The sequence below is a fragment of the Chiloscyllium plagiosum genome, chromosome 25 (genome assembly GCF_004010195.1).
Source record: "Chiloscyllium plagiosum isolate BGI_BamShark_2017 chromosome 25, ASM401019v2, whole genome shotgun sequence".
NCBI lineage: Eukaryota > Metazoa > Chordata > Chondrichthyes > Orectolobiformes > Hemiscylliidae > Chiloscyllium > Chiloscyllium plagiosum.
This window is the reverse complement of record NC_057734.1, coordinates 43333934-43350760: the sequence shown is the minus strand read 5'-3', so window position 1 is coordinate 43350760 and position 16827 is coordinate 43333934. Positions and strand designations below refer to the sequence as shown.

Sequence of the window (16827 nt, the reverse complement as noted above, 5' to 3'; positions counted from 1 at the left end):
TTGCACTGTTTGTCATTAATACTATAATGAATCAGAACTGATTGCCCACAGCACTTTCCTGTGGGGAAAGCGCAGTTGGACAAAATCTCTGTTGATGATAAGATCATTGTTATTTTTGCAATATTTTCTAACCTATATTCAAATCAAACAACTCAACTTCAAGTGAGGACAGATGCACAGTTACATTTATGAATTCAAGCATTACTGTCCGTAATGTGCTGCTCCTTCATCAGCTGTGCAAAAACGGCTGTGCGCCATCTGGCATTCAAAGCTGTGACATCATAAATATGGACTAACCTCACCTCAGAAAGTTCAGACTTATCTATTTAATTCTAAGCATCCTTTTAAAGGGATGTGATAAATATTAGCAACTCTATTACTAAATTAAATTTTACAAGTGTGCAGTTGCGTTTCTTTAGATCTTAATTTGTTGAAAACATTTTAAAAAATGAAATGCATTTTTGTTTACATTTATCGAGGGATATGGGCTGGATGCTGGCAGGCAGGACTAGATTAGGTTGGGATATCTGGTCGGCATGGACAGGTTGGACTGAAGGGTCTGTTTCTGTGCTGTACATCTCTATGACTCTATTATCCTTGCTTTTTTCCTCCCTCTTTCTCTTCATCGAAAGTGTATTTCTCTCTCTTTACTTCACTCTCAGTGCCCTAACTTGACACTGTATTTACTATTTCAACTGAAAGTTCCTGCTTTGGATTCTGTGTTGTTTATTTATAGCCTGACTGATTATTGAGAAACCAAGTTGTTTTTCCTGATCTCACAGGTACTGAGTAATGGAAACCTGTGATATTTGAATCTTTAAATTTCAGTAATGTCCAGTGCTGAACATCACAAAAATTAACAAGCAAGGGCAAATCCAACAAACGTAGGTAGATTTATTCACCAGCTACAGTAAATCCTGACCCAACATACCTGATGCACAGCAAGGGAGACAGAGATTGGCTTGAACCAAATTCTGGTAGAACAGCTTACTATGAAATAAACAGATATCAATGAACCATATCACAATACTGATTTCTGAAATTAAATAAGCAGAAAGGAATCTCTAGGCAATCTTTTTCCAATAAAAATATTATAGCAGGTAAACCTAGAATGAAATAACAAGGAACATAAATCCTTCAACTTCAGCTCAATTCGAAATAGATTCAGCTTTGACTGACCCAAAAAAAAAATCATTACCTGCTTCTCTCACTGATCAATCGCTTTTGGCAGTCGAAATGAACATAACACGATTTCCACTGACAATTAAGGAAAGCCAACCATCTGCTGGCTTCACAACTATGTGACTCAGCACTCCCACAGATCCTCCTCACAAGGTCAGTACACAAATTAAATTTGTTCTGAATGATTTAAAATACTCCCCAGATAAAAGTGAGGATCGAAACATAGTGAAAAAGAATTGAAACAATAAAAACAGCTTGTCACTGATGTTGAGTATCAACTCTTTTGCTTGTGCAAGTCAATGGTTTAAAATAATTTAAATTGCATATTTGTTGGTGCAGTACAGGAGGCACAATAAGACATGCTGAAGAGATTCTGTTTACCCAAGGATCTGAGAATTCAAGCTCCCTCTTGAAAAATAATTCTGAGGAGAAGGTTCCCTCTGTATAGGTTAGCCACAACAAAAATAATAGTCTGGCATTCAGGTTAAACTGTTGCAGGTATTGCCAAAAACAGTAGCAAATCACATCTGCTAACCAAAATAAAACATTGCTTGGAATTGATGTCTCTCAGTATAACATTGATTGTAGACTCAACATTGACAAAGAGGTCAATCATTTGAGTGTGGTAGCACAGTCCCCTGGAGCAGGCCCTCCTTGAGGCCAACCTTCTAGACATACTGCAGAAGCCTGGAGGCGTGTTTGAGACACCGGTCGATAAAAATGAAATCTAGTTAAGTACTTTCTTTTTTAACTTAAAATGGCACCAGATTGTGGCAACAGAACACTTTTCACTCCATCACCCTGGATATACGTGACAATAAATCTTTCACTCATTCAGACATGGACAAATACTCCAGATGCCTGTATTAATAATTTAAAGACAAAAATTTGAAGGCCATCATGGTAGTTTGTGAATCTGAATTCACTAATATAAGTAAATTTGGAATAAAGAGCCATTATTAACAATGGCGAACGTGAAATCCTTTGTTCCTTGTGAAATGTCATCTGTCCTTTAGGGAAGAAAACCTTCTGTCCTTGCCTGCTTTGGCCTTTATGCTGGGGGTCTGCAATCACAATATGACTGCCTCATAACAGTTCTCTGAGATGACCTAAGAGGTCAGTCAGTTGCATCAATATGCAATACAAAACTATATGAGAAAGTGAAATAACTGCACTGAGGCCAGTATCCTGTCACTAATCACCCTTTACTTACTTATGCATAATACACTGACTCTGAGCTGGCCGGCCAGCCAGCCAGCTCGGAGTCAGTCACATGAACTAAGGAGATTCTCATCTCCTGATTATATCAGCCAACGCAGATCGTGATGTCAACCTGGTTCCAATCACTACATCCCTCCCCCATTAAATCCAGGGATGTTGGCAGGTCTTTGGCTTATGACTTTTCCTGCGATGTTTTTGCCTCAAGTACAGTTCTTCTGAGTCGGACTCTGACACATTTGGCACGTACCAGATGTTGTCAGTCTCTTGTGTCCGAAGTGTCTCAGGAGAGTTTCCTCCTCTTCTTCCAGTTGGTAACGTTATCAAGGCTGCATCTGAGTTTTCCTCGACATGAGACAGAGAACCTATGCTTTATGTCAGGCCTTTTGGCTGTTCTGAAGGGCCAGGTATGTTTTGCTCCTGCTCCATTTGCAAGGTAATAGTTTTCAAGTGACCCACGTGTTTGTTCAGGACCATATTACCTCCCCGAACTTTATAAGTAACCTTATGTCAAACTTGCCTTACACCTATTTGCATGGTTTCAGTACTAAACTTTGCCCCAAATGAAACTGTCCTTCTTGCTTAGAGGCAGCATTCCATTGGGATGCCCTGTAGCTCCCATACTCCATTTACTGCATTTTCTAATGACAAAGCTAGTTGTAGTGCCTATTTGAAAGCCAGTTGGATTTCAGCTAGTAGGCACTTCTGCATGGTTACATCATTAATCAGCGCTGAAAACGTGTTGCTGGAAAAGCGCAGCAGGTCGGGCAGCATCCAGGGAACAGGAGAATCGACGTTTCGGGCATAAGCCCTTCTTCAGGAAGAAGGGCTTATGCCCGAAATGTTGATTCTCCTGTTCCCTGGATGCAGCCCGACCTGCTGCACTTTTACAGCAACACATTTTCAGCTCTGATCTCCAGCATCTGTAGACCTCACTTTCTCCTCCTACATCATTAATCACACATACCGAACTATCTCTCAGCATCTCATTCAGTGTTAACCCAAAATCACATGCCTTTGCCAGTTGTCTCAACCTCGTCAAAAATCCTGAAACAGATTCCCCTGCTTCTCTAACAGCTGAGTAAAACCAATAGCACCTCAGAACTTCAGGAGATTTGGGATCATACTAGTCCTGAACCAGCTCTGTCAACTCTTGGAAGGTTTTAGTATTTGGTGTCCCTGAAAAAGTTAATCCCCTTATAACCGAGAACGCTGCCGCTCTGTAAGCAGTCACAAGGATCACTCGTTGCTTTTCATCTGCCCCAATGTCATTTGCCTGGAAAAATTATTGCATTTTTTCCACATACTGGGCCCAGTCTCCCACGGCAGGATCAAATGAGTCAAGCTTCCCAAATAAAGGCATGATGCTAGAAATGCTCACCCCAACTCCAAGATGACTGTAGCAAGCGAATGTTCTTCAGGCACATCTGATTTCTCACATCACCACTGAAATAATTGCAGAGAGGCTAGTATCCCAATACTAAGTCACTTTTTATTTACTTGTCAACAGTACACTGGCTGTGACCAGCCAACTCTGAGTCAGTCATCTAAACTGAGGAGAATCTGGTCTCCAGGTTATATATTTTTTCCTCTCTGTGCTAATTTGTTTTCTGTAACAGCAGTCGCTGAGCTGTGGACACCTTGAAAAAATAGCAAACAAGGAGATCATACAATTTTCCTGGAGCTTCCATGGACCGTCTGAATGAGATTGCAAATATTTAAACCTTGAGGGTAGGTTTTGTTTTAAAAGATGTCCTTTAAATGATGAATGCTTTTGACAATGAAGACATAGAGAAAATGTTCCCACTTATCACGGATTCTAAAACTGTAGTCATAAATTTGAGATAGCCACTAATTAATTGAAATAACTGAAGAGGCTGGTATCCCATCACTAAGCCACCCTTTATTTACTTGTGAAAAGTACACTGACTATGGCTAGCCAACTCAAAGCCAGTCATCTGAACTGAGGAGATTCTGATCTCGATGTTAGTCAGCCAGGGCTTTCCTGATTGGGATTGTTAGCTTGGGCCAATCAATGACATTGTTGTCAACAAGGTCAACCTGGTTCCAATCATTACAGAAAGCTAATGGATTGCCTAGCGTCTATATTGGGCAGTGGGCACAAAAATGGCATCACCTACCCTAGTTATTTTTGTTAATGTCTGAGGTCATAACTTGAATGGTTACCCCATAGATTAGCCAAATAACTGTCTGACATAGATGTGTGGACTCCTAGCCAGCAATCAAACTGAGACACATTTCCATCTCTGATCTCCAGCATCTGCAGACCTCACTTTCTACCCCATAGATTAGCCAAATAACTGTCTGACATAGATGTGTGGACTCCTAGCCAGCAATCAAACTGAGTCGAAATACAGACGAAGAGACATTTGGCCTAGTAATGTAAATATTGACTACTCACGGCACTCATTAATGACCAATAATCTTCCCTCTGGCAATGAATCAATATTCCAAGTTCAACACCAATTGGAAGATGCAATAAAGGTAGGGAAGTACAGAATAAATACTGGCTGGGGATTACAACATGCATCAACAAGAATGCTATGTGAAAATCACTACTGACTGATTCCTGAAACACTTAGCTGCCAGAGTGGCCCTACAGCAAATACTGAATGCTGGCAGAAAAAGTAACTTTTGGATATATTATCCAAGCTAGTTAAAAATAATCTAAAATCTGGAAAGCTTTGTGAATAACTCAGCGTTACTAGAAGACTGAGAGTTTCCCATACGTAATCAAACCGTGAACTGGGGTATTTTGATGTGGAGGTGCCAGTGTTGGACTGGGGTGGACAAAGTCAGAAGTCACACCACACCAGGTTATAGTCCAACAAGTTTATTTGAAATCACAAGCTTTTGGAGCACAGCCCCTTTGTCAGGTGAAGTGAGAGAGAAGAGCACACGGACACAGAGAGATCAAGGACAGAGAGATCAAAAGGCCATACAACTGGTGTGAATGGAATGTCAAAAAATAATTCTCTGCAGGTGACCAAGAGTGTTAGATGGTGTGAGTAAAGTGTCAGCAGCTGAATAACAAGCAAAGAGATGAGCTATAATCCGATTAAATTAGGCAGAGAGACAATTACAAAAAGTTAAAAATATGGTGGTGCTGGTGACAAACTAAATGACTGGAGTAACTTGATAGGTATAAGAGCCGGATGCCGGAGTATTTTGGTTGATAGGTTGAAAAAGAATACTGGCAAGTTATAAGTCTGAAATTCTGTGGCTTGAGAGACAGAATTCCTAGAAATGTTTCTTGATGATGATAATTGTACCTGTGAAACTTGAAGGTTGAAACTATTGTTGGATTGAAATCCTCACTACCTTGTGCGAATAAAGAACATCAAATTGTATAGCATGCAACATTTGTGCAAGGGGTGACCTGGCTGCTTATGGATGTGCAAGACATATCTTTTTCACATTGATGATTTTAAATGAAATCTACCTGTGCATTTGAAGTATCATTTGCCTGTTAATTCATGTGTAATTTACATTGACTTTGCTTTGTGTTGAAGCAAAGGCTACAAAAAGTGGAATTGTATTGGTATGTCTTCCTTCAGAGTCATTCAATACATTTAGTTATTTTGGTTTACGTTCTGCAGGGACAATATCTTATTCAACAACAGTACCATCACTAACCTTTACTATCAATGACCTTGAAGACAGGAAGGGGTGGTGGTTACCATGAACTTAACTGGAGTAGCTGTATAAAAATGCTAGACATTCTAGGGCATGTAATGCACCGTGTCACCCTTCAAAGTCTTTCCATCCACAAAGCACAAGTCAGGAATGTGATGGAATACTCTCAAGTTGATTGGATGAGTGTACCTCCAGCAAAATTGAAGAAGCTTGAAAAAAATCCAAGCAACCAACTTTATTGGCACCCCATTCACCACCTTAAACGTTAGTTCTCTCCACTACCGCACATAGCGCAGCAATGCATGCTATCTATAAATTACACCGAAGCAGATTGTTAAAAACTACTTCAGCAGTATCCCTAAGTTCCAGCCATCTATCACCTGGAAGCCCCAGGACAGGAAGCTTGTAGGAAAATATACTAGTTCCTTTCCAAGTTTCACGCCATATTGATTTGGCATTTATATTATTAGTCCTTCATCCTGGCTGGGTCAAAATTCTGAAACTAGGTGCAAGTGAGTACTGCAGATGCGGGAGATTAGAATCAAGAGGGTGGTGCTGGAAAAGCACAGCAGGTCAGGCAGCATCCGAGGAGCAGGAAAATCCATGCTTTGGGCAAAAGCCCTTCATCAGGGATGAGGCTGGGAACCTAGGGGTGGAGAGATAAATAGGAGGGGTGTGGGGCTGGAGGGAAGGTAGTTGAGGGTGCAATAGGTGGATGGAGGTGGGGATAAAGGTGATAGGTCGGAGGGAAGGGTGGAGCGGGTAGGTGAGAAGAAAGATACAAAAGTAGGACAGTTCAAGAGGGCAGTGCCGAATTGGAAAGTTGGATCCGGTTGTGTAAGGTGAGATGAGGAAACTGGTGAAGTTGACGTTGATGCCATGCGGTTGAAGGGTCCCAAGACGGAAGGTGAGGTGTTTTTCCTCCAGGTGATGGGTGGCTTGGATTTGGCGGTCGGGTCCGTTTGTAGGTGTGGAAATGGTGGAGGATGATACGATGTATACGGAGGTTGGTAGGGTGAGGGCGGAGGACCGGGATGGGGGGGTTCTGTCTTTGTTACTGTTGGAGGGGTGGGGTTCGAGGGCGGAGGTGTGGGATGTAGATGAGTTGCACTGGAGGGCATCATCAACCATGTGGGAGGGGAATTTGCGGTTTTTAAAGAAGGAAGCCATCTCAGCACAATGGGAGCACCTACACATAGACTACTGAAGCTGAAGAAGGCACTTGGCCAGTGTTTTTCAATTAGATTTCCAACAGTGTGGAAACAGGCCCTTCGGCCCAACATGTCCACACCGACCCTCCGAAGAGTAACCTACCCAGACTCATTACCCTCTGACTAATGCACCTAACACTATGGGCAATTTAGCCTGGCCAATTCACCTAACCTACACATCTTTGGACTGTGGGAGGAAACTGGAGTACCCGGAGGAAACCCACACAGGCACGGGGAGAATGTGCAAACTCCACACAGACAGTCGCCCGAGGCTGGAATCAAACCTGGGTCCCTGGCGCGTGAGGCTGCAGTGCTAACCACTGAGCCACCAAGCCGCCCTTAACAGAAATTAGGAATGGGCGATAAATACTGGTTTTGCCAATGATATTTACACTCCATAAACTAATATTTTTAAAAAACTGGGTTCAGAGTCTAAAATCACCGTAGAAAATTCCATCCTTGAAGATGTAAAAAGAGAAAAATAGCCTGAAATATTTAAAAGGTTAACCATGCTATTTAAACCATTACATTAAACCTTTACCTGCAAGGTACACTGACCAGAATGCTTCTCTCTGCAATGCAGAGGCAATGCCTAAGTGCATCTGGAATTTAGTTGTAGCCCCAAGAGTGCATCTCAACTCTAATCACATCAGTCAGTTATTTTGTTCAGTAGACCAATTTTCTCATGGCATAAGGTACACTTTATTCAGGACAGAAGATGATTTAGCAACTGCTTTTACCCATACATCATGCCAGGCAGAGTGCAATGGTTACAAAAACAAAGAACAGAGACTCGGTATGCTGTGAGATTTCCAGAGATTATCCCTGTCGGATGCAGGCAGGTGATGGTGGCATTGTGGGGGTGGGGGGCAGATAAATTTCTGCATTGGCCATGGGGAACAGGAACTGGGATTATTTCTGGGTCCCAAAACTGCACATGGATCAACAGTCACACATTGGAATTTGACCACATCACTCTTTGACTTGTCCCAGAGATAGGTTCCTGTCCAATTATAGGGAACGGATTGGTTTGTGAAGCTGGATGGCCTGTCTGTTCCAGGTGAACAACCAGCAGCAATGACTGGTAAGTAAACTGACATGGTGCCTAATGTGAAGGTGATCTTTAAGTAATGCTTTAGAGTTCAATTAAACAGCTGACAAAGCAGCCAGTCTACCAAAATGGGAATTCGAGGAAGTTAAGATGACTGTGAGGGAGTCACTCCACAGGGCAGCATTTGGCGGTCACTCTGCAATCCACCCCAGGCCAATGGCCTGGAGCGCTGGCATCCCTGCTGCTGGTTGCCCACCTCAAGCAGATGAACGGCACTAAACCATCAGGAAACTGTAGGCTAATGGAAAAATTCCAGTCAATTTCCATTACCTACCTTTAAAATGTTTCTTAATGAATCTAATTTGCTGCTCGTTTGATGAGTGGGGCTAGCCCTAGTGGTCCTAAACTGATCTCAGTCAAAATGACCATCGCAGGAATGGGTGCACCCGGCAATAGCTATTTTTGAATCCTAAAATTGGGCCCTCAGAGTGAAGTGAGGTACAGAGACATCACAGCGCCACAAAAAAGGGAGTGAGGATCTGCTGCCATTGTCAACCTTCTACAGGGTCGAAATTTATAACATTTTCCAGGCCAAGTGCTACAGATGTATTGCTTTCACCTTCCCAGGCCGAATGGGTGGGGAACAGTAGTCACCTGAGGAGGAAAGGGAGCATGAAGTGCAGGCACAGCATAAATATGATTTGCACTGCCTGCCCAGTAAGGGTGGTTTATGAAATCTGGTGAACAGTTACAGTATGCAGCAACAGAAGGAGACAGAAGATGCTCCTTTGATACTGAATAGTTCCAGGATTAAAGGCTGTTAAAACAAACAGCATACAACCTTGGACTCTGTGCAGCAGCAGCTGGTTCTCTAGTTGCCAGCCCGAAAGCAGAAATGCACTGAGTGAGGGAGTTATCGTCACCGGCAGGCTGTGAACCCAGTTCTCTTACTGGGGTTACAGCACAAACTACTACAGCGCATATTTCCAATTACTTTGGTGCAGTTTTGGTGTGACCATCACATCACAAAGATATGACTGTTACATCACAAAGATATGACCTGTTCCAGATCTGCTGCAGGCAGGGTACAGTCAACATTTCATGGTTTTCGGAAACCTTTCTTGGGTGTTGCTGTCAGAGTATTATCGACATTTTGAAGAACACCCTTCATGCAGGGCTCTTTCTAACTGTCCCCTGAAGAGTATCTCAGAGTCCTTTGTACTTTTATTTACTTAAAATCAAACAGATCACATGAAGACATGTGCAATGTTGAGGCTGCTGCTTTACCTGCCTTGACGCAGATGTTTCCAAGTGTGCCTCCCTCCATCTGTGAAACATGTGCTGCCTCAGCCTGGTGCTTCTTTCTTCGGCCATCTGTCCTATCCTTTTCCTAATGCAGAATGCCATAAGAAACAGAGCAAAGAAAAGTTACAGAGACAAATAAGGGATGCAAAAACTAAATAATAAGAAAGGATAAATGCAAAAAAGAAACTGAAGGGGTAATTTTACAGGTCCAAATGGAGGTTGGGGGCAGGGTATGGAGAAGACTGTGAAATCCCCAAGTGACCTTCTTGCCTGTCCCAAGTGCAACTGTACATGGAGGGCAAGGAGTCTGCCCATGCAGTTGAGACTCAAAAGAGGCCAATTATTGGTCACTCAAAGGCCTGTTCCCACAAGGAAGAAGCTTAGGGATAGAGGCATAGAGATGTACAGCACGGAAACAAACCCTTCAGTCCAAACCAGATGCCAACCTCATATCATAAATTAACTTAGTCCCATATCTCTCTATACCCTACCTATTCATATACCCATTTAAATGTTGTAATTGTATCAGCTCCACCACTTCCTCTGGCAGCTCATTTCATAGACGCATCACCCTTTGTGTGGAAAAAGTTGCCCCTTAAGTCCCTTTTAAATATTTTCCCTCTCACCCTAAACCTATGCCCTCCAGTTCTTGATTCCCCCACCCCAGGGAAAAGATCTTGTCTCTTTATCTTATCCATGCCCCTCATGATTTTACAAACCTCCATAAGGTCACCCCTCAGCCTCCGATGCTACAGGGATGACAACCCCAGCCTATTCAGCCTCTCCCTACAGCACAAACCACCAACCCTGACGACATCCTTGTAAATCTTTTCAACTCCAGTTGATCATCCTGTTCAGGCCTCAGGTGGGAGCCCTCTTTGAATTAGAATTAGAATCCCTACAGTGTGGAAACAGGTCATTAGCCCAACAAGTCCACACTGACCCTCTGAAGAGTAACCCACCCAGACCCATTCCCCTACCCTACATTTACCCCTGACTAATAATCTACACTATGGGCAATTTAGCATGACCAATTCACATAACCTGCACATCTTTGGATTGTGAGAGGAAACCGGAGCACCTGGAGGAAACCCATGCTGACACTGGGAGAATGTGCAAACTCCACACCGACAGTCGCCCGAGGTGGGAATCAAACCTGGGTTCCTGGCGCTGTGAGGCAGCAGTGCTCACCACTAAGCCACCATGCCACCCATTTGGGATCAGGCATTCCCCCCCACCACCATCACCTCAACCTCCCCCCCCCACCACCCCCCAGCTCCCAAAAACCTCAAACTGCAGCCTCCCTTCTTAGGTTTACTCCTTTCTTCCTCAATAACCCCACTCAGCTCACTCGCCCAGTACCTACCTGGTTTGTCGTGATGATTGCTGGGACTGCCGGTGTTCCCAGCATTGGGCACTGCTCCAGGTTGTGCTTTTGTGACTACAGAGCTACTAGCCAATCAGATAGCTGGCTGTTTTCTGAGACGGGATGTCCTCAGGCCAAAAGCCCAACTCCAGCCAGCCTTCTGCAGGTGACCAGATGGGAACCCTGCCCCCCACCCATCACATCTGAAAAAATCCACCCAAAGACTAGAAGAACAGCTGTGGAGGAATTGAGTGAGGAACAGGTGAAGGGAAAGGAAATGGGTGAAATGGAAGTAGAGGGAAGAAACACGAGCAGGAATAAACAGAGAGAGGAAAGAAATGAAGAATATGAACAACTTGGAGTAGATTTGCCAATAATAGCAAACTGAGGGAGATTATAATTTAGATAGGGAACAACCAAAAGGTGCTGAAATAGTACTGATACAACTCACTACAGCTCCAGCAAGAAGTTCATCTCCAGCCAGTGAGCTTACTTCATTGATCTCAGCAGTGCTGCTCAACAGTGAAGGGGGAGAGATGCAGAAACTGTGGGGGCGAGGTTGGGAAAGAGGGAAATTATTTTGGTTGAGAAAACAGAGTGTCTTGGTGAGATGGAATGGGATAATGTTGGTAGGGGCACTCAGAGATAGTGCTTGAGGACCTGGCTGACAAGAGGCACAAAGTAAAAGTGACATTGCATTGGGGTGACAGGAGAGGTAGAAAAAGCACAAATGCGCCAGGGTGGAGGGAGGAGGAAGCCAGACTGGGCATCCTATATAGCAGAGAGAACGGATTCTGCTCTGGGAAACTGGCAAAGATCAGAGTGAGGTCGGGAGGAGAAGAGAATGTGGATAGAGAGAAATGCCCTATAACAGGAGGAGTATCTCTTAAAATGAGAAAATCAATTTCTAGCATAGTAGGCCCAGAATGCAAAACTCCTATGCTGAAATCCATTTCTAGTATTGTTGAGAATTTACTATATGTGGAACAGACAGTTGCAAAGTGGCATCACTCAATTCTGCATAGCAATAAGTGAGGGACTAATACGATACTCAGGACAGTTTAAGCGTCACTGAAGAGATACAAAGATTGCTGGCAGTTGGGAAAGAGACTGAAGCAGACCCCACTAGGGATGTAAGGAATGCTGCCATTAGCAGTATTGCTGACCTACACAAATTGGGTTTAGAGAGCTCAGTAAATCTGAGGGATCTATCTTGATTATATTTGTGTTTGATGCAAACTGGGGTGTTTGATCAGAGTCTGTCACACATATTTGCCACATGTTAGTTCTGGGTGTTAAAATATAAGTTGCACATGTATTGTAGACAATATGTACTAACATTGTGTAGAAAACCTTATTTTTGTTTGTTTAATCTTGTTGCTTTATTCCCTTTATTTATTCTCCCCTCGATCTCACACTTTGTCTACTTTAAAAAAAAAGAGTTCCCAGTATTCAGCAACATAAATTTGGCATTTTGGTCCAGGGTCCTAATGCACCCTAATGTCTAATTCATTATGGCCTATGCCATGGGAGACTGAAGGTCAAAGAGAGTCATAGATGATTTATCTATGACTGTCTCTGACCTTTCAGTATCTCACATACTATAATCCTTTCTTGTTTGTTCAGATTAATATCTTCATTCTATCCAGATTCAAACTGAATGTTTTTTTAAAGAAGTTTAATTCCTATCCTTTTTCAGCTAGTTGTTATTTTAAAAATAATCTAGATTATTCTTTATGATTGTTCTGCCTTCCAAACATCATTTTAAGAAATCTGCTTAGTGAAGGCACATTAATGATCAACACACACAGCACACAATCTATTGATATCTCTCCAACTGAACAAAGCATGTCACTGTGATGAGGTGTGTTTGCGGTATTAGTCATCACTGCATCTAGAATAGACCTCCTTTAAGAATTTTTAAAGTTTAAAAAATTATAATATCCTTTACCATGCTTAACATTAAGGCTGTGTATTGACAGCAGCTGACTGTTACTATAGGAACATAAAGTTACTGGATTATTTCATCCCTACTCTAATAAAATAGTTTGCTGCGCTGCATTTGGATAGCAGGCTCATAGATGGTTATGTAACAGTTAGGCAACATTAAAATTTCAAAGTTAATTGAAAATAAACAGTAAATTTAAATGCATTATGGCAATTTTGATATATTTTTCTCATAATATTCATAGAAATGTGTCCTTCTCAATTAGTTGCAAATTTAAAAACTAATCACAATATTAAGTGGCTTTTAAGCGAACATCTCTGAAAATGGACAAAATTCTATTTGAATTGAAGTAGAAGACAGGGACACCGTGATAAATAGAGCTGCAGTCTGCCGCATCTACTTAAATCTGAAGGCGAGTCCCTGATGGTGTGGCATTCTCAGCTAACTATGTTAATCGACCTTTACTGCTGATCTTGACCTGGTTGGTAATTGGAATACAACATTTGACATCCTTGCTAGGCTTCACATCAACAGGTAGTGGAGACAGGGCATTTAATGGGAATGGTTCTCATAAGTAAATCCCTGGACACCTTGAATCATCATTTCAAACATACCAACTCGTAGAGTCTCTACTGCGCTGTATTTGCCTTGAAAACAACAACATCCCCATGCCAAAGGAATTTGTTAGTTTCAGGTGTCCCGAGGGTGACAACAATGTTACAGAAATCAAGTTCTTTCTTTTCACATGTACATTGTAACAAGCATCATTGCAGCATTATGTCACTGACCATCCCCTGTGTATAAACAAAATTCCTTGCAAGAAAGTGTACCACAACAGAAGCAACCCTTCAAGCACATGTAGGAAAGCACTTCAAGATGTCCCATATCAACATTATAACAAAATCTGACATTGAGCCACATAAAGAATGATAAGAACAGAAGATTAAAAGCCTAGTCAGATAGATAGGTTTTAAGGTGCATCTTAAAGCGAGGCAGAGAGATGGAGAGGATCAAGGGGAGAATTCCAGAGTCGAAGACAAGACCACCAGTAGTGTGGTGATGGTCTTCGAGGAAGCACAACATGCAAGAATTAGAGGAACACAGAAATTTTGAGGATTGTAGAACTGCAAGTAGCTATAGTAACATCAGGATGAGAATGTTAAAGTTGAGGTGCTGCCAACCAATGTAGGCCAGGATTCAAATAAATATCTAGCTCTAAAAACACCATGGGAGCCACTAGAAATATTTTGGTTTAATGCTTCCTCAAAAGAGCCGCACAGTGGTTAATGCAGTATCCCTGAATGCTGCATTGGAGTGCTTGCGCAGGCTTGGATTTTACAGGAAAATACTTGAGGGTAGGGTCACTGTATGTCTGGTACTGTCATATTCAGTTGGGTCATTCTATAACTCTCAACAATTTAAAGGAATGACTTCCATACTTGTCTCTACCTCTCTATCCTCGTGATCAAGGATTTATCTGCTTTAAATGTAAAGGTTAGAAACAGTGATTTTGGCAAGAATTGGCATCTTTAAACACATCTCTTCTAAGCTAGCGGAGAGAGATTGCCCAAAATGTTCCTCACCGATGCATTAACCCTTTCAATCCAGCTTTTCCCACAACAATTAGTTACAGTTGGAAATATCGTACATGGTTATGAATTTCTGAAACACTTCTAAATAAGGATTTGTTTTACTCCAACAGGCATTTTAAATAAAATGCTGAAATGAAAGCCTACCCCATCTGACCCCACAAGGTCACTCTTATGAGAACAGTATGCAGATTATGACTATTTACTGCTTCTAGCTCCAATACCATGAATAACGTTGATCTCTTCAGAACTACAGCTGATTGAAATTATGTGGGCAGCTGTAGTCTGCACATTTTAAGATTTTTGACAGCGACCTGGTTTTGTTTGTAACTTATGATTCAGAAGAAACTATGAAGAGGAAAGAACAATGACACACATACCCACATGTTTGAGAGTGAGCACAATGGAATAAAAGTACCAATATATGCTGATGCTACTAATTTTAACTACTGAAAGGGAAACAAAATGTCACATAATGCAGAACATTGTAAAAGGAGGTAATTGCAAATTCTGCCAGCTAACCCTGGTTATTGTAGCTTTTACCTAAAACTGACTGTTAGAGACAGCCTACACACAGCAATGTGTTTAAAACTCCTCCTTAAATGATTTCCTGACACCCAGTGGCTTCATTAAGAGGGGTGCTGTTCATCCCTCATTTGCAATGCCATAGTTCTGATACAAAATGGCTGCTCCTAAGCTGTAGGTTGAAACACCTGATTATGACTGTTCAGTTGCATCATCATAATTTCCAAGTCAACAAACTAGTCTAGGTGTTACCTCAATTTCAGAGGTCAACATTTGTTTTCTCCGATTGTGCTTGCTACTTTGATCGCGCCAACTTTCTTTCATAGTTGAAAGGGGCCAGAGTTTTAAAAAAAATCACAGATCATCATAGTTTTCACAGTGAGAAGTAACACAGGAAGTCAAGAACTAGCTGTAAAAGCAGGACAGGATTTATTATTGAGATTCCATGAAATGATAGAGAGTGTCTCTGCTGTAAAATGGGTCCCAATGCTGACAGAAACCCTCTGTCAATATTCCTGTGATGCAGACTGTTACTGCAGACAGTACCATAACCATCACTTGTCCAACCATAAGATGCAGAGCATCTAGCTCAGAAGACAAGGAACTATGATGGGACACCTGGCACTGCAAGTGAAGTTGACAATCTAAACACCCATCGGTGTCAACACCCATTGGCCTTACTTGGCTCATCTTCATCCCACTGTACATACATTATGTTTAAATTATATTACCCTTGTAACACCTGTCCCATTCCAATCCTCTCCTCTCATTATGCACATGAAGAATCTTGACTAAACAAAATACAAATACAGTTTCAATGGTGAATGCACCCTTGAACATATTACACGCTTTTGTAATCCTGCTGATTGAGAGAAAACCTCTTCTTTCTCAAAAGGGGTTTGTTTGAAAGGTTCACACCCATCTCAGTGAAGATAGCTCTTACCTTGAAACTCCAAGTGAGGTCAGAAATGTGGATAAAGATATAGCGTGGCACTGCTCTGCAACAGGGAGGGGTGGGGTTTTTTTTGAAAAATTTCTTTTTAAAAATAATCCTCTGCAGCCGACTTATTAAAATAAAACAATGCTATGTGAATCCAGTCATCACATGCTTTGAAGGTGGTCGAATCAGCAGAACTGCTCCCATCAATAAGCAATCACTGTGATCCTGTTACTAAAAGAGATTTCAAAATAAGTTAAGCATCCGCTTGACCGAGATAAGCAGCATCTTCACCCACCTATGCCTCAGGAGTGCTACTGAAGTGTCGAGCAGTTTCTGTACTGTATATAGCACCTAATCCTGCATCACAGCCCTCGTCAGCACTGTAATTACATTACACACAGACTGCTTCTTTTAGCTGTCTCGAGGCCTCGCTATCGGATTGCACATCAGCAGCAGTACATAGTCACAACATCGTTCTGCTTATCCTTCAGCTGGAAAACCTCATCAAAAGGGAGATGCATTCCTGTGCCAGCAGCAGTAGCCAGACATGACTCAGGATATTAACCCTACCTTTAATGAGCTAGAACCAACTATTGCACAGGCTGTTCCGGGCTGCAGGGTTTAATGCATTCCTCTCACCTCTTCCTGGCATCAGGGAGTCACCAGAAAGCGTGTTCCCAGCAGAGGGGATTAACTCTTTTATCTGGCTGCCTATCCATAGCTAGTAAGCACCAACCTCAGTTCCCAGAAAAAGGGATCAACCCTTTCGTGTACTTTGCTGAACAGAGAGTGATCCCAGCAGAAATAATTAACTCTTTATGTTAAGAACAGAAAA

At 42.1% G+C, this 16827-nt stretch overlaps 1 long non-coding RNA gene across 1 annotated transcript in view; it reads right to left on the bottom strand.

The window, feature by feature from the left end:
• LOC122562799 overlaps positions 1-16453 on the bottom strand; it is a 58986-nt gene extending 42533 nt beyond the window's left edge. The window contains exons 1-2 of the long non-coding RNA XR_006315419.1: positions 16288-16453; positions 9607-9709 (exon numbers count right to left, since the gene is read on the bottom strand). This is a non-coding gene — a long non-coding RNA (uncharacterized LOC122562799). The remainder of the gene's footprint in view (positions 1-9606; positions 9710-16287) is intronic.
• Positions 16454-16827: the final 374 nt, after the last annotated feature.